At 38.0% G+C, this 24,040-nt stretch overlaps 1 protein-coding gene across 4 annotated transcripts in view; it reads left to right on the forward strand.

Annotated features, from left to right (window-relative positions):
* ZC3H12B (zinc finger CCCH-type containing 12B) overlaps positions 1 to 24,040 on the forward strand; it is a 425,024-nt gene that overhangs the window by 45,456 nt on the left and 355,528 nt on the right. For all 4 annotated transcript variants that reach the window (XM_015127587.3, XM_077989675.1, XM_015127585.3 and 1 more), the window contains exon 2: positions 1,536 to 1,604. The gene's annotated coding sequence lies outside the window, so the exon portion shown is untranslated. The remainder of the gene's footprint in view (positions 1 to 1,535; positions 1,605 to 24,040) is intronic.

Genomic DNA, 24,040 nt, shown 5'->3' on the forward strand with positions numbered 1-24,040 from the left:
CTGCACTTCTTTATTATTATTATTATTATTATTATTATTATTATTTTATCTATTTATTTTTTTTTTTGAGACAGAGTCTCGCTCTGTCGCCCAGGCTGGAGTGCTGTGGCCGGATCTCAGCTCACTGCAAGCTCCGCCTCCCGGGTTCCCGCCATTCTCCTGCCTCAGCCTCCCGAGTAGCTGGGACTACAGGCGCCCGCCACCTCGCCCGGCTAGTTTTTTGTATTTTTTAGTAGAGACGGGGTTTCACCGTGTTAGCCAGGATGGTCTCGATCTCCTGACCTCGTGATCCGCCCGTCTCGGCCTCCCAAAGTGCTGGGATTACAGGCTTGAGCCACCGCGCCCGGCCTCTTTTTTATTATTTTTGTTTCTCTGACTAATAATTTCAAATTACCTGTATTCAAGTTTGTGGCTTCCTTCTTCTGGTTGATCAAGTGTGATGTTCAAACTGTCTAGTGAATTTTTCAGTTCACTTATTGTATTCTTTAGCGCGTAATTTTCTGTTGGGCTCCTTTTATGTTTTCAGTTGATTTGTTATTTTCATTTTATTTATGTATCATATTCTGAGCTTGTTGAGCATCTTTATGATGGATATTTGAATTGTTTGTCAAATAATTCATATATCTCCTTTACTTTAGGGTCAGTTCCTGGAGACTTATTTTGTTGTTTTGGCTTTGTGCCATGTTTTCTTGTTTCCTTGTTTGCTTTGTACCTTTATGTTGGATCCATACATTTAAGAAAATGACCACCTCTCCAAATCTTTATAGGCTGGCTTTGTGCAAGGAAAGACCTTCACAAATCAGCCTAATTAGAGGGTCCTTTCAGACATTTTATGTGTATATTTCTTCTCTGGACTTGTATATGCAAATTTTTAATTAAAGAGATTTATTAGTTCACATCTCCCTTTAGTTCTTAGTTTCCCCCAGGCTTCTAGAGTGTACTGAACCATATCAGTGCTTTTTATCTAGTAAAATAAATTAAAGTCTGTTTTAAAGTAAAACAAGTTTCTTGGTCAGACCCCAAAAAGCTATAATGTTGAACACACACTTTACTCTTCTGTCTCCCCTCCCTGAAGGAGAAGCCTTTGAGCTGTGTTAACATCTGTCTTCTCTACTGCATGTCCTGTGGAATAGCAGCAAATCACTTACATCTCTTTTGTTTTCAGCATCCCCCAGAGATCTAGAGTATGCCAGCCCTGTCCACCTTCTCAGAGCAATGAGACAGAAACCCATTTCTCGAGCAGTCCCCCCAAAAAGACAGAATGTGGGACGCATGCCACAACTTTTTCCCTTCCTAGAGAGAAGCTGAGAGTTGGGAGTTTCACCCTCTCGTTCTATGCTGAGCTGGGAGGAGGGAGTATGGTGAGTGAGTGCTTTTTGTCTAAACTTTTGCCCTTGTTCTCAGTAGCCTTCAACCTAGCACACTTTTTCACGAGTCTCCAGATACAGGGAAGACAGAAATTATTTCCTCAGCCTTCCCCTGAAAAAGTCTTCATATTGGACATAGGTTTCAGCCTTCTTCTTTTTTCTCTCTAGGAAGAAGCCAAGAATTGGGAGTTTTCTGCTGATCATGCTATACTGAGCTGGGCAGAGAGACCATGGCGAGTGAGTACCATTAATTTTCCTACCAGCTTCAGTGTGGCTGGTTTTAGCTTGTCTGTGATGCAGGAGCCTTTTAACTAGTTTTTGGATTTCTCTTGAAGGGAATTGACCTGTGTATTTTTGCTTGTTGAATTGGTGTCTCCTTTGGGGGAAGAAGTTTTCTGACTTTCTATTTTGCCATATTCCTGACATCACCAGTCTCTATTTTATTATTTGTTTTCTTTTTGTTACTTTTGTTTCTTCTTCTCTTTTTTCCCTTCCTTCCTGCCTGCCTGCCTGCCTGCCTTCCTTCCTTCCTTCCTTCCTTCCTTCCTTCCTTCCTTCCTTCCTCCTTTCTTCCTTTCCTCCTTTCCTCCTTTCCTCCTCTCCTCCTTCCTTCCCTTCCTTCTTTCCTTCCTTCCTTCCTTCTTTCCTTCTTTTCTTTTCTTTTCTTTCTTTCTTTCTTTCTTTCTTTCTTTCTTTCTTTCTTTCTTTCTTTCTTTCTTTCTTTCTCATTCTTTCTTTCTTTCTCTTTCTTTCTTTCTTTTCTTTCTTTCTTCTCTCTCTTTTTTCAGCATCTTGCTCTGTCACCTAGGCTACTGGAGTGCAGTGGCGTGATCAGAGCTCACTGCAGCCTTGAACTCCTGGCCTCCTGTGGCCCTGTAGCTAAGACTACAGGCATGTGCCACCATGCCTGGCTGATTTTTGTTTCATTTTTGTAGGTATCAGGTCTCAACATGTTGCCCAGGCTGGTCTCAAACTCCTGGCCTCAAGCAATTCTTCCACCTCAATCTTCCAAAGAACTGGGATTACAGGAATGAGCCACCATGCCTGGCTTGTTACCCCTGTTTCTTGTTATTATTTAACTACTATTTCAGCCCCACATTCTTTCTCATCTCCTACTGGGATTCTGATAACAACAGACAGTGGTCCTGTCTTTTGTTATTGTTCCACAGATCCCTGAGGCTCTCTTCTTTTTGTTTCTTTTTCATGATACTTTCTCTTTGTTTGGATTGAATAAGTTTTGTTGATATGTCTTTAACTTCACTGATTCTGTTCCTTACCTCTAATCTAGTATTGAGTCCATCTGATGAGTTTTAAATTTTATTTTGGCTATTTGTATTTTTTAATTTTATAATTTACATTTGGTTCTTTTTAAAAATTAAATAACTCCTTTATCTTTGTTGAGATATTCTGTTTGCATTTGTTTAAAGGTATTTTTAATTACTTGTTGAAGCATTTTTATGAGAGCGGTTTTAATTTTCTTACCAGTTGACTCCAACTTCAGAATAATATTGATATTAATATCAGTTAATTATGTTTTCTCAGTCAAATTGTAGTTTTCCTTGTTCTTTGCATAAGGAATGATTTTCCATTTTATCACGGATATTTTGGTTACTATTTTAGGAATTTCTTGATTCTTAAATCTATTTTAGCAAGCAGTGATCCTGTTTAGGTTTAGAATATAGGTTCTGACCTATTTTTGTGGGTTTTAGGTCTAATGACAATTTAGTTTTCAGAACCATTCTGATGTATTTTGTCTTTCTGATGGTGCTTCAGTTTCCATTTATTCCCTATTAGTGCCATCTGCCATGGCACAAAGCACTCTGCTGGGCCACCTGGTGTCATTGAGCCACGTTATCCTGTAGGGGTTGAGTCAGAAGCTACGGGGACTGAGTCTTCTTGTGCCAATTAATAGAGGACTAAGAGATGATGGTGCCCTGGGTTTGGAATGGAAATTGGGTGGACCAGCCCTTCTCTGCTTCCACTGCAGGTAGACCAGCCTGCAAGCACTGCAGGTGTTTAGCCTGCAAGCACTACAGGTGTTGAGCACTACAGGTGTTGGGTTGGACTGCTGGAGCTTCACTGCTACTCCTGTGAGCTGTCAGTGTCCTAGTTGTGTATCAGGAGTTAAGATGGCCCATCAGGGTTCTGAAACTACTTATGTGGGCAGATCAGTTCACCTGCTGATGACCTCGTTGTGGGTGGAAGCTGGATTTTCCAGGAGCTTTGCAGCTGCCTCTCTGTGCAAATCAGGTTATTCTCAGGTACTTTGGTTGTAGAACAGGAGTTGGGGCTGTCCGCTAGGTCTCTGTTGGGCTTTTTATCAGAACATAGATCAGAGAAAGCAAGGTTAAGTTTGTTTTTGTTTTTGTTTTTGTTGTTTATGCCTGTTGGCAGTTCTGGATTGCAGGTGTCCCCAGTGCCTAGTCTGAGATATTTAGGAGGTAAAAAGAAAACTCAGGGAAATCATAGCATTCTTATTCCTCAAATCTTTAGGTTGCTAACTCATATAGTTTCTTACCATATTTCAGAGTCCTTTTATTTTTTCTGTTCAGTAATTTCCAGAGTATTTACTTGAATTTAGAGGATGGTAGCATGGAAAAGTAAGTTTACAATATCTTGTTCCAGAGTTTCTGGATATATATTAATGGTGAAACTAACAAGATTTGGTGATGGATTGCATTTTGGATGTGAGTGAAAGAGACTCAAGGGTCGTTCCAAGGATTTTATCCTAAGCAACAAAGTTAGTGGTGGCAGCATCTACCAAGAAGGGAGACAATGGAGGAAGACCAGGTTTGGTAGGACTAGGGCTGGGAATTAAGAGGTTGTTAAGTTTGAGATATGTGAGTGATAATGTCTATTACAAAGTTGGATTTACAAATATGTATTTCAAGGATGGAGATATAAATTTGGAAATCATCAGATTATAAGTTGTAAATATAGCTGTGAGACTCAGTACAATGACTTAGTGAATAAGTATAGATAAAGAATGAGTCCAAGGACCAGCTCTGGCACATTCCAACATTTCAAGTTCAGGAAGGAAAAGAATCGAGTGAAAGAGATGAGAATGAGTAGCTAGTAAGGTAGGAGGAACATAAGAAGAAATTATTGTCATGAAATCCAAGGGAAGTATTTCCAGAATGAGGGCAAAATCAATTGTCACAAATGTTGCTGAGCGATCAAACTAAATGTGATTTGAGGATTGACTATAGGATTTGACAATATGGAGATTATCAGTGACCTTAGTGAGAGAGATTTCAGTTGGAGGCTTGAAATCAAAGATTGATTGAAGTGTGACAAGAGAGTGACAATACATGGTATGGAGACACAGAGAATAGACAACTCTTTGGAGGAATTTTCTTTTGTTTTAATTTTTAATTTTTGTGGGTACATAGTAGGTATATATAGTAATGAGGTACATGAGATATTTTGATATAGACATGTAAGACATAATAGTCACATCATGGAAAATGGGTCATCCATACCCTCAAGCATTTATCCTTTGTGTTAAAACAATCCAATTATACTTTTTTAGTTAATTTAAAATGTACAATTAAATTATTATTCATTATAGTCACCATTTTTTGCTATCAAATATTAGGGCTCATTCATTCTTTCTTTCTAATTTTTGTATCGATGAATCATCCCCACTTTCCCCAAAAACCCCTACTACCCTTCTTAGCCTCTGATAACCATCCTTCTACTCTATATCTCTACAAGTTCAATTGTTTTGAATTTTAGATCCCACAAATAAGTGAAAACGTGTGATGTTTCTCTTTTTCTTCCTGGCTTATTTCACTTTACATAATGACTGTGTCATGTGATTTGAATGCCAACTCAGTGGCAGTACAAGAGAACACTAGATGGACATCTAAGGTTTTTTACTTCAGTCCCTGACACCGGGATGGCACCTCTGGACTCACCTGGGACTTGAGGGACCTCACTGCCCTGAAGGGAAGGATGCAGGGCTGGCCTGGATTGCTTTGCCACCTTCTGATTAAAGAGCTGCAGGGCTTGGAGTGAACATAGGCAGTAACCAAGGAGTGGTTACATCAGGCCTTGGGTGAGACCTAGTGCTGTACTGGACTCAGGTCTGACCCAGCACAGTCATAGTGGTGGTGGCCACAGGGGTGCTTGTGTCACTCTACTCCCACCTATAAGTGGCTCAGAGCACAGAAAGAGACTCTGTGTAGAGGAAAGAAAGGGAAAAGAACAAGCATCTGCCTGGTAATCCAAAGAATTTTTCTGGGTCTTGTCCAAGACCATCAAAGCAGTACCTCTGTAAGTCTGCAAGAACCACTGTGTTACTGGGCTTGGGTTGCCCACAAAAGCAGATACAGATTAGAACACAACACATAAGTACTTTCAAATATCTGGAAAGCCTTCCCAAGAAGGAAAAGAACAAACAAACTCAGACAATGAAGACTACAATAAATACTTAACTCTTCATTACCCAGACACCAAAGAACATATACTAGCATCAACACTATCCAGGAAAGCATGACCTCACCAGGTGAACTAAATAAGCCACCAGGGGCTAATCCCAATAAACAGAGATACATGCTCCTTCAGACAGAGAATTCAAAATAGCTGTGTTGAGGAAACTCAAAGAAATTGAAGATAACACAGAGTTGGAATGCGGATTTCTCTCAGATATATTTAACAAAGCAATTAAAATAATTTTTAAAAATTAAGCAGAAACTCTGGAGCTCAAAAATTCAGTTGACATACTAAAGAATGCATCAGAGTCTCACAACAGCACAACTGACCAAGCAGAAGGAAAAGTAATGAGCTTGAAGACAGGCTATTTGAAAGTACATATTTAGAGGAGACAAAAGAAAAAAAATGAATCACACCTATGGGATCTAAAAAATATCCTCTAAGGGCCAAATCTAGTGACCTTAACGAAGAGGTAGAGAAAGAAAGAGATAGGGGTAGAAAGTTTATTCAAAGAGATAATAACAGACAAGTCTCAAACCTAGAAAAAGATATTAATATCCAAGTACAAGAAGTTTATAGAACACCAAGAAGATTTAACTGAAAGAAGACTAACTTGAGGTATTTAATAATCAAGCTCCCAAAGGTCAAGGATAAAGAAAAAATCCTAAAAGCAGCAAGAGAAAAGAAACAATTAACATACAATGGAATGTAAAAATATGTGGCAGCAGACATTTCAGTGGAAACCTTACAGGCCAGGAGAGAGGGCATGATGTATTAAAAGTGCAGAAGGGAAAAAACTCTCACCCTAGAATAGTATATCTGGTGAAAATATCCTTCAAACCAGGAGAAACAAAGGCTTTGCCAGACAAATAAAAGCTAAGGGATTTAATCAATAACCGACCTATCCTAGAAGAAATGCTAAAGGGAGTAATTCAACTAGAAAGAAAAAGATGTTAATAAGCAATAAGTAATCACCTGAAGGTACAAAACTCACTGGTAATAGTAAGTACACAGAAAAACACAGAATATTATAACATGTCACTGTGGTGTGTAAACTACTCATATCTTAAGTAGAGAGACTAAATGATGAGTCAATCATAAATAATAACTAAAAACTTTTAAGATGTAGACAGTATAATATCAATAAAACAGTAAAAAGTTAAAAAGCAGGGGACAAAGTTAAGTAATAGAGTTTCTATTAATTTTCTTTTTACTTTTTTTTAATGCAAAGACCATTAAGTAGCTTTCAGGTTAGAATAATGGATTATAAGATAGTTTTGCAATCCTAATGGTAAACCTTGAACTATAAAACATATGGATACAAAAAAATAAAAATTAAATAAACTAAATTATATCACCAGAGAAAGTCACCTTCAGTAAAGAAAGAAGGGGGGGGGGGCAAAATGGCCGAATAGGAACAGCTCCAGTCTCCAACTCCCAGCGCGAGCGACACAGAAGACCAGTGATTTCTGCATTTTCAACTGAGGTACTGGAGTCATCTCACTAGGGAGTGCCGGACAATCGGTGCTGGTCAGCTGCTGCAGCCCGACCAGTGAGAGCTGAAGCAGGGCGAGGCATCGCCTCACCTGGGAAGCGCAAGGGGGAAGGGATTCCCTTTTCCTAGCCAGGGGAACTGAGACACACAACACCTGGAAAATCGGGTAACTCCCACCCCAATACTGCGCTTTAAGCAAATGAGCACACCAGGAGATTATACCCCACGCCTGGCCGGGAGGGTCCCACTCCCACGGAGCCTCCCTCATTTCTAGCACAGCAGTCTGCGATATCGCGGCAAGGCAGCAGCGAGGCTGGGGGAGGGGCACCCGACATTGCTGAGGCTTAAGTAGGTAAACAAAGCCGCTGGGAAGCTCAAACTGGGTGGAGCTCACAGCAGCTCAAGGAAACCTGCCTGTTTCTGTAGACTCCACCTCTGGGGACAGGGCACAACAACCTCTGGGGACAGCTAAACAACAACAACAACAACAAACAGCAGCAGAAACCTATGCAGATGCAAAGGACTCTGCCTGACAGCTTTGAAGAGAGCAGTGGATCTCCCAACACGGAGGTTGAGATCTGAGAAGGGACAGACTGCCTGATCAAGTGGGTCCCTGACCCCTGAGTAGCCTAACTGGAGGACATCCGCCACTAGGGGCAGTCTGACACCCCACACCTCACAGGGTGGAGTACACCCCTGAGAGGAAGCTTCCAAAGAAAGAATCAGACAGGTACACTCGCTGTTCAGAAATATTCTATCTTCTGCAGCCTCTGCTGCTGATACCCAGGCAAACAGGGTCTGGAGTGGACCTCAGGCAATATCCAACAGACCTACAGCTGAGGGTCCTGACTGTTAGAAGGAAAACTATCAAACAGGAAGGACACCTACACCAAAACCCCATCAGTACGTCACCATCATCAAAGACCAGAGGCAGATAAAACCACAAAGATGGGGAAAAAGCAGGGCAGAAAAGCTGGAAATTCCAAAAATAAGAGCACATCTCCCCCTGCAAAGGAGTGCAGCTCACGCCAGAAACGGATCAAAGCTGGACGGAGAATGACTTTGACGAGATGAGAGAAGAAGGCTTCAGTCCATCAAACTTCTCAGAGCTAAGGGAGGAATTACGTACCCAGCGCAAAGAAACTAAAAATCTTGAAAAAAGAGTGGAAGAATTGATAGCTAGAGTAATTAATGCAGAGAAGGTCATAAATGAAATGAAAGAGATGAAAACCATGACACGAGAAATACGTGACAAATGCACAAGCTGCAGTAACCGACTCGATCAACTGGAAGAAAGAGTATCAGCGATTGAGGATCAAATGAATGAAATGAAGTGAGAAGAGAAACCAAAAGAAAAAAGAAGAAAAAGAAATGAACAAAGCCTGCAAGAAGTATGGGATTATGTAAAAAGACCAAATCTACGTCTGATTGGGGTGCCTGAAAGTGAGGGGGAAAATGGAACCAAGTTGGAAAACACTCTTCAGGATATCATCCAGGAGAACTTCCCCAACCTAGTAGGGCAGGCCAACATTCAAATTCAGGAGATACAGAGAACGCCACAAAGATACTCCTTCAGAAGAGCAACTCCAAGACACATAATCGCCAGATTCACCAAAGTTGAAATGAAGGAAAAAATCTTATGGGCAGCCAGAGAGAAAGGTCGGGTTACCCACAAAGGGAAGCCCATCAGACTAACAGCAGATCTCTCGGCAGAAACTCTCCAAGCCAGAAGAGAGTGGGGGCCAATATTCAACATTCTTAAAGAAAAGAATTTTCAACCCAGAATTTCATATCCAGCCAAACTAAGTTTCATAAGTGGAGGAGAAATAAAATCCTTTACAGATAAGCAAATGCTTAGAGATTTTGTCACCACCAGGCCTGCCTTACAGGAGACCCTGAAGGAAGCACTAAACATGGAAAGGAACAACCGGTACCAGCCATTGCAAAAACATGCCAAAATGTAAAGACCATCGAGGCTAGGAAGAAACTACATCAACTAACGAGCAAAATAACCAGTTAATATCATAATGGCAGGATCAAGTTCACACATAACAATATTAACCTTAAATGTAAATGGGCTAAATGTTCCAATTAAAAGACACAGACTGGCAAACTGGATAAAGAGTCAAGACCCATCAGTCTGCTGTATTCAGGAGACCCATCTCACATGCAGAGACATACATAGACTCAAAATAAAGGGATGGAGGAAGGTCTACCAAGCAACTGGAGAACAAAAAAAGCAGGAGTTGTAATCCTGGTCTCTGATAAAACAGACTGTAAACCATCAAAGATGAAAAGAGACAAAGAAGGCCATTATATAATGGTAAAGGGATCAATTCAACAGGAAGAGCTAACTATCCTAAATATATATGCACCCAATACAGGAGCACCCAGATTCATAAAGCAAGTCCTTAGAGACTTACAAAGAGACTTAGACCCCCATACAATAATAATGGGAGACTTCAATACTCCACTGTCAACATTAGACAGATCAACGTGACAGAAAGTTAACAAGGATATCCAGGAATTGAACTCATCTCTCCACCAAGCAGACCTAATAGACATCTATAGAACTCTCCACCCCAAATCAACAGAATATACATTCTTCTCAGCACTACATCGCACTTATTCCAAAATTGACCACATAATTGGAAGTAAAGCACTCCTCAGCAAATGTACAAGAACAGAAATTATAACAAACTGTCTCTGAGTCCACAGTGCAATCAAACTAGAACTCAGGACTAAGAAACTCAATCCAAACCGCTCAACTACATGGAAACTGAACAACCTGCTCCTGAATGACTACTGGGTACATAACGAAATGAAGGCAGAAATAAAGATGTTCTTTGAAACCAATGAGAACAAAGATACAACATACCAGAATCTCTGGGACACATTTAAAGCAGTGTGTAGAGGGAAATTTATAGCACTAAATGCCCACAAGAGAAAGCAGGAAAGATCTAAAATTGACACTCTAACATCACAATTAAAAGAACTAGAGAAGCAAGAGCAAACACATTCAAAAGCTAGCAGAAGGCAAGAAATAACTAAGATCAGAGGAGAACTGAAGGAGATAGAGACACAAAATACTCTCCAAAAAATCAATGAATCCAGGAGTTGGTTTTTTGAAAAGATCAACAAAATTGACAGACCACTAGCAAGATTAATAAAGAAGAAAAGAGAAAAGAATCAAATAGACGCAATAAAAAATGATAAAGGGGATATCACCACCGACCCCACAGAAATACAAACTACCATCAGAGAATAGTATAAACACCTCTACGCAAATAAACTAGAAAATCTAGAAGAAATGGATAATTTCCTGGACACGTACACTCTTCCAAGACTAAACCAGGAAAAAGTTGAATCCCTGAATAGACCAATAGCAGGCTCTGAAATTGAGGCAATAATTAATAGCCTACCAACCAAAAAAAGTCCAGGACCAGATGGATTCACAGCTGAATTCTACCAGAGGTACAAGGAGGAGCTGGTACCATTCCTTCTGAAACTATTCCAATCAATAGAAAAAGAGAGAATCCTCCCTAATTCATTTTATGAGGCCAACATCATCCTGATACCAAAGCCTGGCAGAGACACAACAAAAGAAGAGAATTTTAGACCAATATCCCTGATGAACATCGATGCAAAAATCCTCAATAAAATACTAGCAAACCGGATTCAGCAGCACATCAAAAAGCTTATCCACCATGATCAAGTGGGCTTCATCCCTGGGATGCAAGGCTGGTTCAACATTCGCAAATCAATAAACATAATCCAGCATATAAACAGAACCAAAGACAAGAACCACATGATTATCTCAATAGATGCAGAAAAGGCCTTCGACAAAATTCAACAGCCCTTCATGCTAAAAAACTCTCAATAAATTCAGTATTGATGGAACGTACCTCAAAATAAGAAGAGCTATTTATGACAAACCCACAGCCAATATCATACTGAATGGGCAAAAACTGGAAAAATTCCCTTTGAAAACTGGCACAAGACAGGGATGCCCTCTCTCACCACTCCTATTCAACATAGTGTTGGAAGTTCTGGCTAGGGCAATCAGGCAAGAGAAAGAAATCAAGGGTATTCAGTTAGGAAAAGAAGAAGTCAAATTGTCCCTGTTTGCAGATGACATGATTGTATATTTAGAAAACCCCATTGTCTCAGCCCAAAATCTCCTTAAGCTGATAAGCAACTTCAGCAAAGTCTCAGGATACAAAATTAATGTGCAAAAATCACAAGCATTTTTATACACCGGTTACAGACAGAGAGTCAAATCATGAATGAACTTCCATTCACAATTGCTTCAAAGAGAATCAAATACCTAGGAATCCAACTTACAAGGGATGTAAAGGACCTCTTCAAGGAGAACTACAAACCACTGCTCAGTGAAATAAAAGAGAACACAAACAAATGGAAGAACATACCATGCTCATGGATAGGAAGAATCAATATCGTGAAAATGGCCAACATGCCCAAGGTTATTTATAGATTCATTGCCATCCCCATCAAGCTACCAATGAGTTTCTTCACAGAATTGGAAAAAACTGCTTTAAAGTTCATATGGAACCAAAAAAGAGCCCGCATCTCCAAGACAATCCTAAGTCAAAAGAACAAAGCTGGAGGCATCACGCTACCTGACTTCAAACTATACTACAAGGCTCCAGTAACCAAAACAGCATGGTACTGGTACCAAAACAGAGATATAGACCAATGGAACAGAACAGAGTCCTCAGAAATAATACCACACATCTACAGCCATCTGATCTTTGACAAACCTGAGAGAAACAAGAAATGGGGAAAGGATTCCCTATTTAATAAATGGTGCTGGGAAAATTGGCTAGCCATAAGTAGAAAGCTGAAACTGTATCCTTTCCTTACTCCTCATACGAAAATTAATTCAAGATGGATTAGAGACTTAAATGTTAGACCTAATACCATAAAAACCCTAGAAGAAAACCTAGGTAGTACCATTCAGGACATAGGCATGGGCAAAGACTTCATGTCTAAAACACCAAAAGCAACGGCAGCAAAAGCCAAAATTGACAAATGGGATCTAATTAAACTGAAGAGCTTCTTCACAGCAAAAGAAACTACCATCACAGTGAACAGGCAACCTACAGAATGGGAGAAAATTTTTGCAATCAACTCATCTAACAAAGGGCTAATATCCAGAACCTACAAAGAACTCAATCAAATTTACAAGAAAAAAAAACAACCCCATCAAAAAGTGGGCAAAGGAAATGAACAGACATTTTTCAAAAGAAGACATTCATACAGGCAACAGACACATGAAAAAATGCTCATCATCACTGGCCATCAGAGAAATGTAAATCAAAACCACAATGAGATACCATCTCACACCAGTTAGAATGGCAATCATTCAAAAGTCAGGAAACAACTGGTGCTGGAGAGGATGTGGAGAAATAGGAACACTTTTACACTGTTGGTGGGATTGTAAACTAGTTCAACCATTATGGAAAACATTATGGCGATTCCTCAAGGATCTAGAACTAGAAGTACCATATGACCCAGCCATCCCATTAGTGGGTATATACCCAAAGGATTAAAAATCATGCTGCTATAAAGACACATGCACACGTATGTTTATTGCGGCACTATTCACAATAGCAAAGACTTGGAATCAACCCAAATGTCCATCAGTGACAGACTGGATTAAGAAAATGTGGCACATATACACCATGGAATACTATGCAGCCATCAAAAAGGATGAGTTTGTGTCCTTTGTAGGGACATGGATGCAGCTGGAAACCATCATTCTTAACAAACTATCACAAGAACAGAAAACCAAATGCCGCATGTTCTCACTCATAGGTGGGAACTGAACAATGAGATCATTTGGTCTCGGGAAGGGGAACATCACACACTGGGGCCTATCACGGGGGCGGGGGGAGGGATTGCATTGGGAGTTATACCTGATGTAAATGTCGAGTTGATGGGTGCTGACGAGTTGATTGGTGCAGCACACCAACATGTCACAAGCATACATATGTAACAAACCTGCACGTTATGCACATGTACCCTAGAACTTAAAGTATAATAAAAATAATAAAAATTAAAAAAAAAGAAAAAGAAAGCAAGAAAAGGAAGAAGAAAGGGAAGATCAGAGAACAAACAGAAAACAAATATCAAACTGACATGAGTAATTTCTTATTTATCAATAATAACATCAAATGTAAATGGACTAAACTCCTGAATCAAAAGATGTAGAGCGACTGATTGGATGAACAAAGAAGATCCATTGATCGGTTGCCTACATGAAACACACATTACCTATAAAGACACACATAGTCCGAAAATGAAGGGATGGAAAAAGATATTCAGTGCCAATGGAAACAAAGAAAAGAGTTGGAATAGCTATACTTACATCAGACAAAATAGATTTGAAGACAAAAACTATAAGAAGAAACACAGATCACTATAAAATGATAAAGCGGTCAATTCTACAATATGATGTAACAATTTAAAGTGTATATGCACCCAACACTGGAGTATTTGGGTGTATAAAGAAAATGTTATTGGTGATAAAGAGAGGGATGGACCTCAATACAATAATAGCTAGAGACTTCAACACCCCAATTCCAGCATTGGACAGATTTTCCAGACAGAAAACCAACAAAAATAATCAGACTTAATCTAAACTGTAGGCCAAATGGATCTAATAGATATTTATAGAACATGTCATCCAATGGCTGCAGAATACACATTCTTTTTCTCAGCACATGGATCATTCTCAAGGATAGACCATAAGTAATGTCACAAAACAAGTCTCAAAAAATTGAAATATTATCAAACATCTTCTCTAACCACAATGGAATAAAACTAGTAATCAATAAGAAGAGGAATTATGGAAACTATACAAATTACACAGAAATTAAACAGTGTGCTCCTGAATGACCAGTGGTCAATGAAGAAATTAAGAAAGAAATTGAAAAATGTCTTAAAACAAATGAAAGTGGAAACACAACATACCAAAACCTGTGTGATACAGCAAAAGCAGTCCTAATGGGGAGTATATATCTATAAGTGTGTGCATCAAAAAGGAGGAAAACTTTGGAATAAATAATCTAGTGATTCATCTTAAAGGACTAGAAAAGCAAGTACAAACCAAACCCAAAATTAGTAAAATAAAATTGATAATAAAGATCAGAGTAGAAATAAATCGAATTGAAATGGAGAAAATAATACAAAAGACCTAGGAAACAAAAAGTTACTTTTTTGAAAAGTTAAGCAAAATTTACAAACGTTTAGCCAAACTAAGAAAAGTAGAGAAGATACTAATAAAGTTAGAAGTGAAAACGGATACATTACAACTGATACTGCAGAAATTCAGAGGATCATTAGTGGCTATGATGAGCTATATATGTCACTAAAATGGAAAATTTAGGAGAAATGGACAGTTTCCTAGCCACATACAACTTATCCAGCTTGAACAAGAAAGATATCCAAAACCTGAACAGATCAATAGCAAATAATGAGATCAAAGCTGTAATAACAAGTCTACCAATAAAGAAAAGCCTGGGGCCTGATGACTTCACTGATGAATTCTACCCAACCTTTAAAGAATGAAAAGCAATCCTACTCAAACTATTCCAAAAATTGGAGGAAGTGGGGGGACTTCCACAATCATTCTATGAGGTCAGTATTACCCTAACAAAACCCGGTAAAGACGTATCAAAAAAAACAAAAAGAAAACTGGAGATCAATATTGTTGATGAGTTTTGGTGCAAAAATCCTCAACAAACTCTAACAAACTGAATTCAACAATATATTAGAAAGATCATTCATCATGACCAAATTGGGTTTATCTCTGGGATGTAAGAATAGTTCAAAATACACATATCAATCAGTGACGTACATCATATCAACAGAATGAAGGATAAAAAACATATGGTCATTTCGATTGATGCAGAAAAATCATGTGATAAAATTCAACATCACTTCATGATGGAAACCTGCAAAAGAACAGGGGATAGAAGGAACTTATCTCAAGATAATGAAAGCCATATATGACAGACCCACAGCTGGTTTCATACTAAATGGGGAAAAACTGAAAGCTTTTCCTCTAGATTCTGGAACACAACAAGGATGCCCACTGTCACCACTGTTATTCAACATATTACTGGAATTCCTAGCTGGAGCAATGAGACAAGAGAAAGATATAAAGGGCATCTACATTGGAATGGAAGAAATCAAATTATCCTTGTTTGCAGATGATATGATCTTATATTTAGAAAAACCTTAAAATTCTACAAGAAATCTACTAGAAATGGTGAAAAATTCAGTAAAGTTTCAGGATACAAAATCAACATAACAACATTCAGTAGCATTTCTATATGCCAGCGATGAACAATCTGAAAAAGAAATTGAAAGAGTAATCCCATTTACAATAGCCACACATAAAATTAAACACCTCAAATTAACCAAAGAAGTGAAAGATTGCTATAATGAAAACTATAACACTGATGAAAGAAATTGAAGAGGACACCAAAATATGGAAAAAATATTCCATGCTCATAGATTGGAAGAATCAATATTGTTAAAATGTCTACACCACTCCCAGTACTCTACAGATTCAATGCAATCCCTATCAAAATACCAACGACATTCTTCACATAAATAGAAAAAAAAAAATCCTAAACTTTATGTGGCATGAAAAAAGACCCAGAATATGCAAAGCTATTCTAAGCAAAAAGCAGAAAACTAGAGGAATCACATTACTTGACTTCAAATTATATTATACTACAGAACCATAGTAACCAAAACACTGTGGTACTGGAATAAAAACAGATACACAGACCAATGGAACAGAATAGAGAACCCAGAATTAAATCCACAGTCTTACACTGAACTCATTTTCAACAAAGATGCTAAGAACATACACTGGGGAAAAGCCAGTCTCTTCCATTAATGGTGCTGGAAAAACTGGATATCCATATGCAGAAGAATGAAACTAGACCCCTACTCTTGCCGTATACAAAAATCAAATTGAAATGGATGAAAGACTTAAATCTAAGACCTCAAAATATGAAATTATTACAAGAAAACATTGGAGAAAATCTGCAGGAAAATGATCTGGGCAATGATTTTTTGAGCAGTACCCCACAAGCACAGGTAGCCAAAGCGAAAATGAACATATGGGATCACATCAAGTTAAAAAGCTTCTGCACTGCAAAGGGTACAACCAATAAAGTGAAGAGACAATCCACAGAATGAGAGAAAATATTTGCAAATTATGAATCTGACAAGGGATTAATAAGCAGAATATATAAGGAGCTCAAACAACTCTATAGGAAAAATAATCTGATCAAAAATGGGCAAAATATTTTAATAGGCATTTCTTAAAAAATGACATACAAATGGCAAACAGGCATATGAGAAGGTGCTCAACATCATTGGTCATCAGAGAAACACAAATAAAAACTGCAATGAGATGCCATCTCACCCCAGTTAAGATGGCTTATATTTAAATGACAGAGAATAACTAATGGTCGTGAGGATGTGAAGAACCCTTGTACACTGTTGGTGGCAACGTAACTTATTACAACCACTATGCAGAATAGTTTGGATGTTCCTCACAAAACTGAAAATTGAGCTACCATATGATCCAGCAGCCCCATTGCTGGGTATATACCCAAAGAATAGAAGTCTGTATATTTAAGTGATAGTTGCACTCTCATGTTTCTTGCAGCACTTTTCACAATAACTAAGAGTTGGAAGCAACCTAAGTGTCCATCAACAGATGAAGGGATAAAGAAAACTGGTACTTATACACAACAGAGTATTATTCAGCCATAAAAAGAATGATATCCTCTTATTTGCAACAAGGTAGATGGAACTAGAGATCATTATGTTACATGAAATAAGCCAATCACAGAATGACAAACATCACATGTTCTCACTTGTTTGTGGAATCTAAAAATTAAAACAATTGAACTCATGGACATAGTTGAAGGATAGTTACCAGAGGCTGACAGAGGTAGTGAGAGGATGGGAGTGGGAAGGTAGAGATAAGTGATGGATACAAAAAAATAGTTAGAAAGAATGAATAAGACCTACTATTTATTAGCACAACAGGGTGATTGTAGTGAATAATAACTTAAGTGTAAATTTAAAAATAACTGAAAGAGTATAATTGTACTGTTTGTAACACAAAGAATAAATACTTGAGGAGATGGATGCCCTATTCTCTTTGATGTGATTACTTGACATTGCATGCCTGTTTCAAAACATCTCATTTACCCCATAAACATATACACCTACTATGTACTCACAAAAATTAAAAATAAAAAAAAATCAAAAATGTGAAACCAAATCAACATGGTTTTGTGGTATTTTGTTTTTATTCTTAAGATTCAGAGGCTGGGTGTAGTGGCTCACACCCCAGTTTGTGTGGCTGAGATTGAAGGATTACTTGAGGCCAGGGGTTGAAGACCAGCCTGGGCAACATGGTGAGACCCCATCTATACAAAAAATAAAAAATTAGCCAGGCCTGGTTTGACGCACTTGTAGTCCCAGCTACTCGGAAGTATAAGATGGGAGGATCGCTTGAGCACAGGTGTTCGAGGTTATAGTGAGCTATGATTGTGCCATTGCACTTCAGTATGGGCTATACCCTGTCTCAAAAAAAGAAAAAAAAAAAAGATTTTGAAAGAATCACATATTTAGGGAAACGTTGGACATCTAGTACAAAGAACTTTTTAAAACTACCATTTGAGAGTCAGTTGCTGACCTGATTCATTATCACCCTTGAATATTTTAATACATATTTCCCACAAACAAGGACATTCTCCAACATGATCACAGAGCATGCAGCAAAGTAACAATGATATCAGATATTAGATATTAGATAACATTCTAATCCTCAGATTTAATTCACATTCTACCAATTGTGTTAATAATTTTTTTTTTTTTTTTTTTTGGAACATAGATCACTTCAAAATCATGTGTTACATTTATCTGTCATGTCTTTTTAGTATCCTTCAGTTGGGACAGTTTCCTACTCTTTCTTTGCCTTCTATGACCTTGGCTCTTTTGAAGATTACACACACTATATTTACATCTGTATTTATTTTTATCTATAAATATTAAAAACCATGAATTCTAAAGCCAGTCCTATATCACAGGGTTTGTTCTTGTTTTCTCTTTTTCTTTGTAACAATAAGAAACCTGACTTCTATTTTCCTTAATATATTTACTTGTTTGAGAAATTTCCTTGTAACCAATCTTTCATTTCCACCAGGATGCAGATAATCTCCTTGTCTTGTTCAGGAATTGACCTCTCATTCCAGCACACCCTTTCCACACAGTTACCATTTTCACTGCTGTGGTCTGAATGTTTGTGCCCCCCACCGAAATCCATATGTTGAAACCTAATTACTGATGTGAGGCTGTTAGGAGTTGGGGCCTTTAGGAGGTTATTAGGTTATAAGCACAGAGTTTTCACGAATGTTGTTAGTTATTGCCATTATAAAAGATCCAAGATAACTTCTTTGCTCCTTCAGCTATATGAGGTTACCGAGAAAAGAAGGTTGTCTGTGAGCCAGGAAGTGGCCATCATCAGGCACTGAATTTGTGGGTGCCTCGATCTTGAACTTTCCTGTCTCCAGAACTGTGAGAAATAAATTTATGTTGTTTATAAGCTACCCAATTTATGGTATTTTGTTATAGCAGCCCAAACAGACTAAGACATTCTTCATTCTTTGACTCTGATAACTCATGCCAGGCTTCGCCTCCACAAGGATAGGGTCCTAAGCTTGTTTCAGCTCTGATACCCAATGCTGGGCTGGCCTCCAACATGGATACCCACCTTACTCTGCTTGGACTCTAATATCCCAAGCTAGAGCACCCTGAGCATGGATACCTCCCTTATCCTGCTGGGGTTCTGATGCACTGGCTGTCCCTGTAAGTGGGCACCCTCTCTAACACACCCAGTCTCTGAGTCTTCTTTTTAGGTCTGCTCTCTGAATCTAATGGATGCCTTCATCATTACATTTAGCTCCAACATCCACAATAGGTGCGTTCCCCTCATCATCAATGCCCTTCTCACCTCCCTTGGGCTCTGGCATACCAGGATGCCCTCTAGGTGAATGCCCTCCTCATCCTGTTAGGACACTGACACCCTATGCTAAGCTAACACAGGCACACCCCCTACTGTGGACATCTTTCTTGCTTTTGCTTTATTCTACCTAATGGCTTTAGTACTGAATTGTTTGAAAAAGAAGAAGGATTGATTGAATTTAACTAAAGTTGGCAGTTTGCCAAGGCAGTATGACAAAGCCAGAGACTGGCAAGGGAGTTGAAGATATGTACAAGGGATAATTAAGGTGATGGATTTTAGAATCTAAACTGAATGAAGACATGAGAGGACATAGGGGCGATCGAGAGTCAAAGGTGACAAGATGAACAGAATAGATGTGCAATCAAAGAATTTTAGGAGTGCTCCTATTCTAGAAAGCCAGTAAAGAAAAGGGTAATAGAAAGTAGTATGCATGAAAATGAGACTTTGGAAGTGATATCATTACAGATAAAGGTCTAGGATCTGACCTAGGACACGGTAGCTAAGCTAAGGTGGAGGAAGATTAGTTGAAGGTCAATAAAGGAACTGAGAGTACAGAAAACTATTGTTTGTGTCAGTAGAAAACTTCAGAAATACTTGGGGCAACAGGTAAATACTACTCTTAACTCAAAATATTTCATACCGTGAGTTGAAACCCATTGGTTGGAGTCATGAAATCAATTTCATGTGTTATGGTCAGTAATTTTTAAAAGTTGAAATAGGAATAGAAAATATCAGAGTGCATTGGTACATAGTAAGGAGAAGTACTATTTAGTAATTTTGCACTTAGTAATGATGTAAAATGTATTGGCTATTATGGGTCATGTTTAAAACTATTTGGAGACTATTGCCTTAATGTAATCTGTGGCCTCCAGATATATCGTTGAGATGGTGACGGTGATAATGTTTACATTAGCCTGTGTAAGATTCCCAGCCTGCTGGATAAAATTAACATTCATAAAATCTTTCAAGTTACCGCTGAATCTTGTAATCTCTCTTTAAAAATCATCTATGATAGTGACTCTCAAAAGGGTGATAAGACTGCCTTTTTGGGTGGAGTAAGAGTTCCTCTGGGGGGACTTCTGTAAACTACCCAGACCTACTTTCCACCATGGTTGCAATAGTGGGGTTTTCTTTAGTGCCAGCAGTGATTTGTACTCAACTCTATCTAGATACTAGAACATTTTCAGCAGTGGATGGATGCCCTTACATTCACTCGCCACTCACTCATTGAGTCACCCAGAGCAACTTCTAGTTCTGCAAGCTCCATGGATGGTAAAAATACTGCATAAAAGGTTAAAAATGGTACTTCTCTATAGGATACTTACCATGTGTTCTTTTTCAGCTTCTGCTTAATCATTTCTATTAATGGGAGACACATAACCTGACAAAGCAGATTCAGAATGACCTATTGAACTCCTTCAAATTGGTAATTTTCAGCCCTTAGTCTTGGTCTTGCTTTCTATAATGACACAGACTAATTCTAATTCCTCTTCTACCTGATAATTCTTCAGTTATTTAAGGATTTTTTTTTCACTTTCTGAAATTGCTCTTCCATTTCCTGCTATGTTAATAAAGCAATATAGCTAAGTTGTGGGCTCTAGAGCTGGATTACCTGGGTTTGAACCTGGCCTTGAAGTTTACTATTGTATGTGATTCTGAGCAAGTTACTTAATTTGTGCCTTGGTTCTTCTGGAAAATAGGGACAATTAACACATAGTATCTACATCATAGAGTTATTGAAATAATTAAATTAGCTAATATAAGTAATATATTTAGAACAGTGCCTGGCATATTTACCATAAATATTAGTTATTTTTATGGATCTAACTTTTTAGTTCTTTCATGATCATAGTTATTTCCCCCTAGAAATGCATCAGTTTTTCATTGTTTCTTTTTAAATTGTGGTAACAAACTTCTGTCTTGTGTTACTTAATGTTGGGAATATATTCTAAGAAATGCATTATTAGGCAATTTTGTCATTGTGTGAGCATCATAGAACGTACTTACACAAACCTAGATGGTATAGCCTACTACACACCTAGGCTATATGGTATAGCCTATTGCTCCTAGGCTACAAACCTGTACAGCATGTTACTGTTCTGAATACTATAGGCAATTGTAATACAATGGTATTTGTGTATCTAAACATAGAAAAGAGACAATAAAAGTATAGTATAAAACATTTAAAATGGTACTTCTCTATAGGATACCTACCATGAATGGAGCTTGCAGAACTAGAAGTGGCTCTAGGTGAGTCAATGAGTTAGTGGTGAATGAATATGAAGGTCTGAAACATTACTGTACACTACTGTAAGTTTTATAAACACTGTACACGTAAGCTATACTAAATGTATTAAAAATATTTTTCTTCAATAAGAATTAATTTTAGCTTAGTATAACATTTTTACTTCATAAACTTTTAATTTTCTTAACCTTTTTGACTGTTTTGTAATAACACTTAACTTGAAATAAAAACACATATACAGCTGTACAAAATATTTCCTTTTTATATTCTTATTATATAAGCTTTTAAAAATTATTTATATTTTACTTTTTAAACTTTTTTTGTAAAAGCTAAGACACAAACACGTACATTAGCCTAGGCCTATTCAAGGTCAAGATAATCAGTTTCACTGTCTTCACCCTCTACATCTTTTCCCACTGGAAGGTTTTCAGGGACAACAATACACATGGAGCTGTCGTCTCCTATGATAACAATGCCTTCTTCTGGAATGCCTTCTGAAAGACCTCCCTGAGGCTGTTTTACAGTTAACTTTTAAAAATAAGTAGATGGGGTATACTATAAATCAGTGACAAAAAGTATAATATAATAAATACATAAACTAGTAACAGTCATTTATTATCATTATCAAGTATGTACTATATGTAATTGTATGTGCTATATACTTTTATATGCATGGCAGTACAGTAGGTTTGTTTACACCAGCATCACCAGAAACATGTGAGTAATGCCTTGTGCTACAATGTTGCAGTGGCTATGATGGTACCAGGGGATAGGAATTTTTAAGCTCCCTTATAATTTTATGGGACCACCTTTGTGTATGGGGTCCATCATTGACTGAAACATTGTTGTGTGGTACATAGCTGTATAATATTCTAAGTGTGATATAGCTAGGCCTCTTGTATAATATTCTAAGTGTGATATAGCTAGGCCTCTTGTCTCTGCACCCTCTACTTCTTTTGATAAATACATGTAGTATTTTTTTTTGTGTGTGTAATCAAGTCACACTGATGATCACATTGATTGCATCTACAATAATCTTGTTTTTAAATAATCTGCTGTTTATCTAGGGTTCTTCCCTACTCTGAACTTGAAACAGTTTTTTTTTTTTTTTTTGAAACAGTTTATTTTTTAATCTAGATGGTGACTTTACTTTTATACCTTGTGGTTGGCTCTGGACGATATCCAGCCCTACTCCCTGGAACCTGTGAATGTTACCTTATGTAGTAGAAAGGACTCTGCAGGTGTCCCTTTTAAATAAAGGATCTTGAGATGGGGAGATTATCCTTAGACAATCCGACTGGGCCCTGTTATAATTTGGATATGTAGCCCTACCTATATCTCATATTGAATTGTAATTCCCAGTATTGGAGGTGGGGCCTGGTGGAAGTGATTGGATCATGGGAGCGGATTTTTTATGAATGTTTTAGCACTATCCCTTTGTTGCTGTCTTTGCGTTAGTGAGTTTTCATGAGATCTGGTTGTTTAAAAAGTGTATAGCATCTCCCTGCCTCTCTCTCTTGCTCCTGATTTTGCCATGTGAAGTAGCTTCTCCCATTTCACACTATGATTATAAGCTTTCTGAGACTTTCTGAGAATCAGATGCCTCTCTGCTTCCTGTACAACCTGCACAACTGTGAGCCAATGAAACCTATTTTCTTTATAAATTATCCACTCTTAGGTGTTTCTTTATAGCAATGCAAGAATGGACTAATACAGCTCTAATGGTGTTATACATGTCCTTATAAGAGGGAGACAGAAGGAGATGTGTGATCAAAGATGAAGGCAATGTGGTGACTAAAACAAGATATGATACTGATGGTTTTGAAGATGGAGGAAGGGGCAAAGGAATGCAAGGAATGCAGCTCTAGCAGTCAGGAAAGTCAAGAGTCTCTGGAAAGAGTGTGGCCCTATTGACACATTGATTTTGGCCAAGTGAAATTGATTTTCAGTTTCTGACTTCCAGAACAGTAGAATAAGTGTTTGTTGTTTCAAACCACCAAGTTTGTGGTGATTTGTTTCAGCAGCCATAGAAAATTAATACATGCCTATTATGCTTCATTTTGTTATTTTTAGCCTATTATTCTAGCCTGTCAAGATTATTTGGTTGTTAAATAAACCTTTTGTATTTTTAGATGTTGAGTACTAGCTATGGATGAGGTGTGATGTAACATGTTACTTAGAGTGTCTCTACTCCTCTTGATGATACTTTATGTGAATATTATTAACCTCATTTTATAGATGAGAAAACTGAGGTTCAGAGTAAGTGGTTTGTCCAAGATCATACAAAAAAAATCTTACCTGTGTTCAAATACAAGTTTGTAGTTAGGAAGGTTTTGCATATGTGGAGACAAGGGTTATATGAGAATTATCTGTATTTTCTGCTCAATTTTGCTATGAACCTAAAATTGCTC

The sequence above is a fragment of the Macaca mulatta genome, chromosome X (genome assembly GCF_049350105.2).
Source record: "Macaca mulatta isolate MMU2019108-1 chromosome X, T2T-MMU8v2.0, whole genome shotgun sequence".
Taxonomy (NCBI): Eukaryota; Metazoa; Chordata; class Mammalia; order Primates; family Cercopithecidae; genus Macaca; species Macaca mulatta.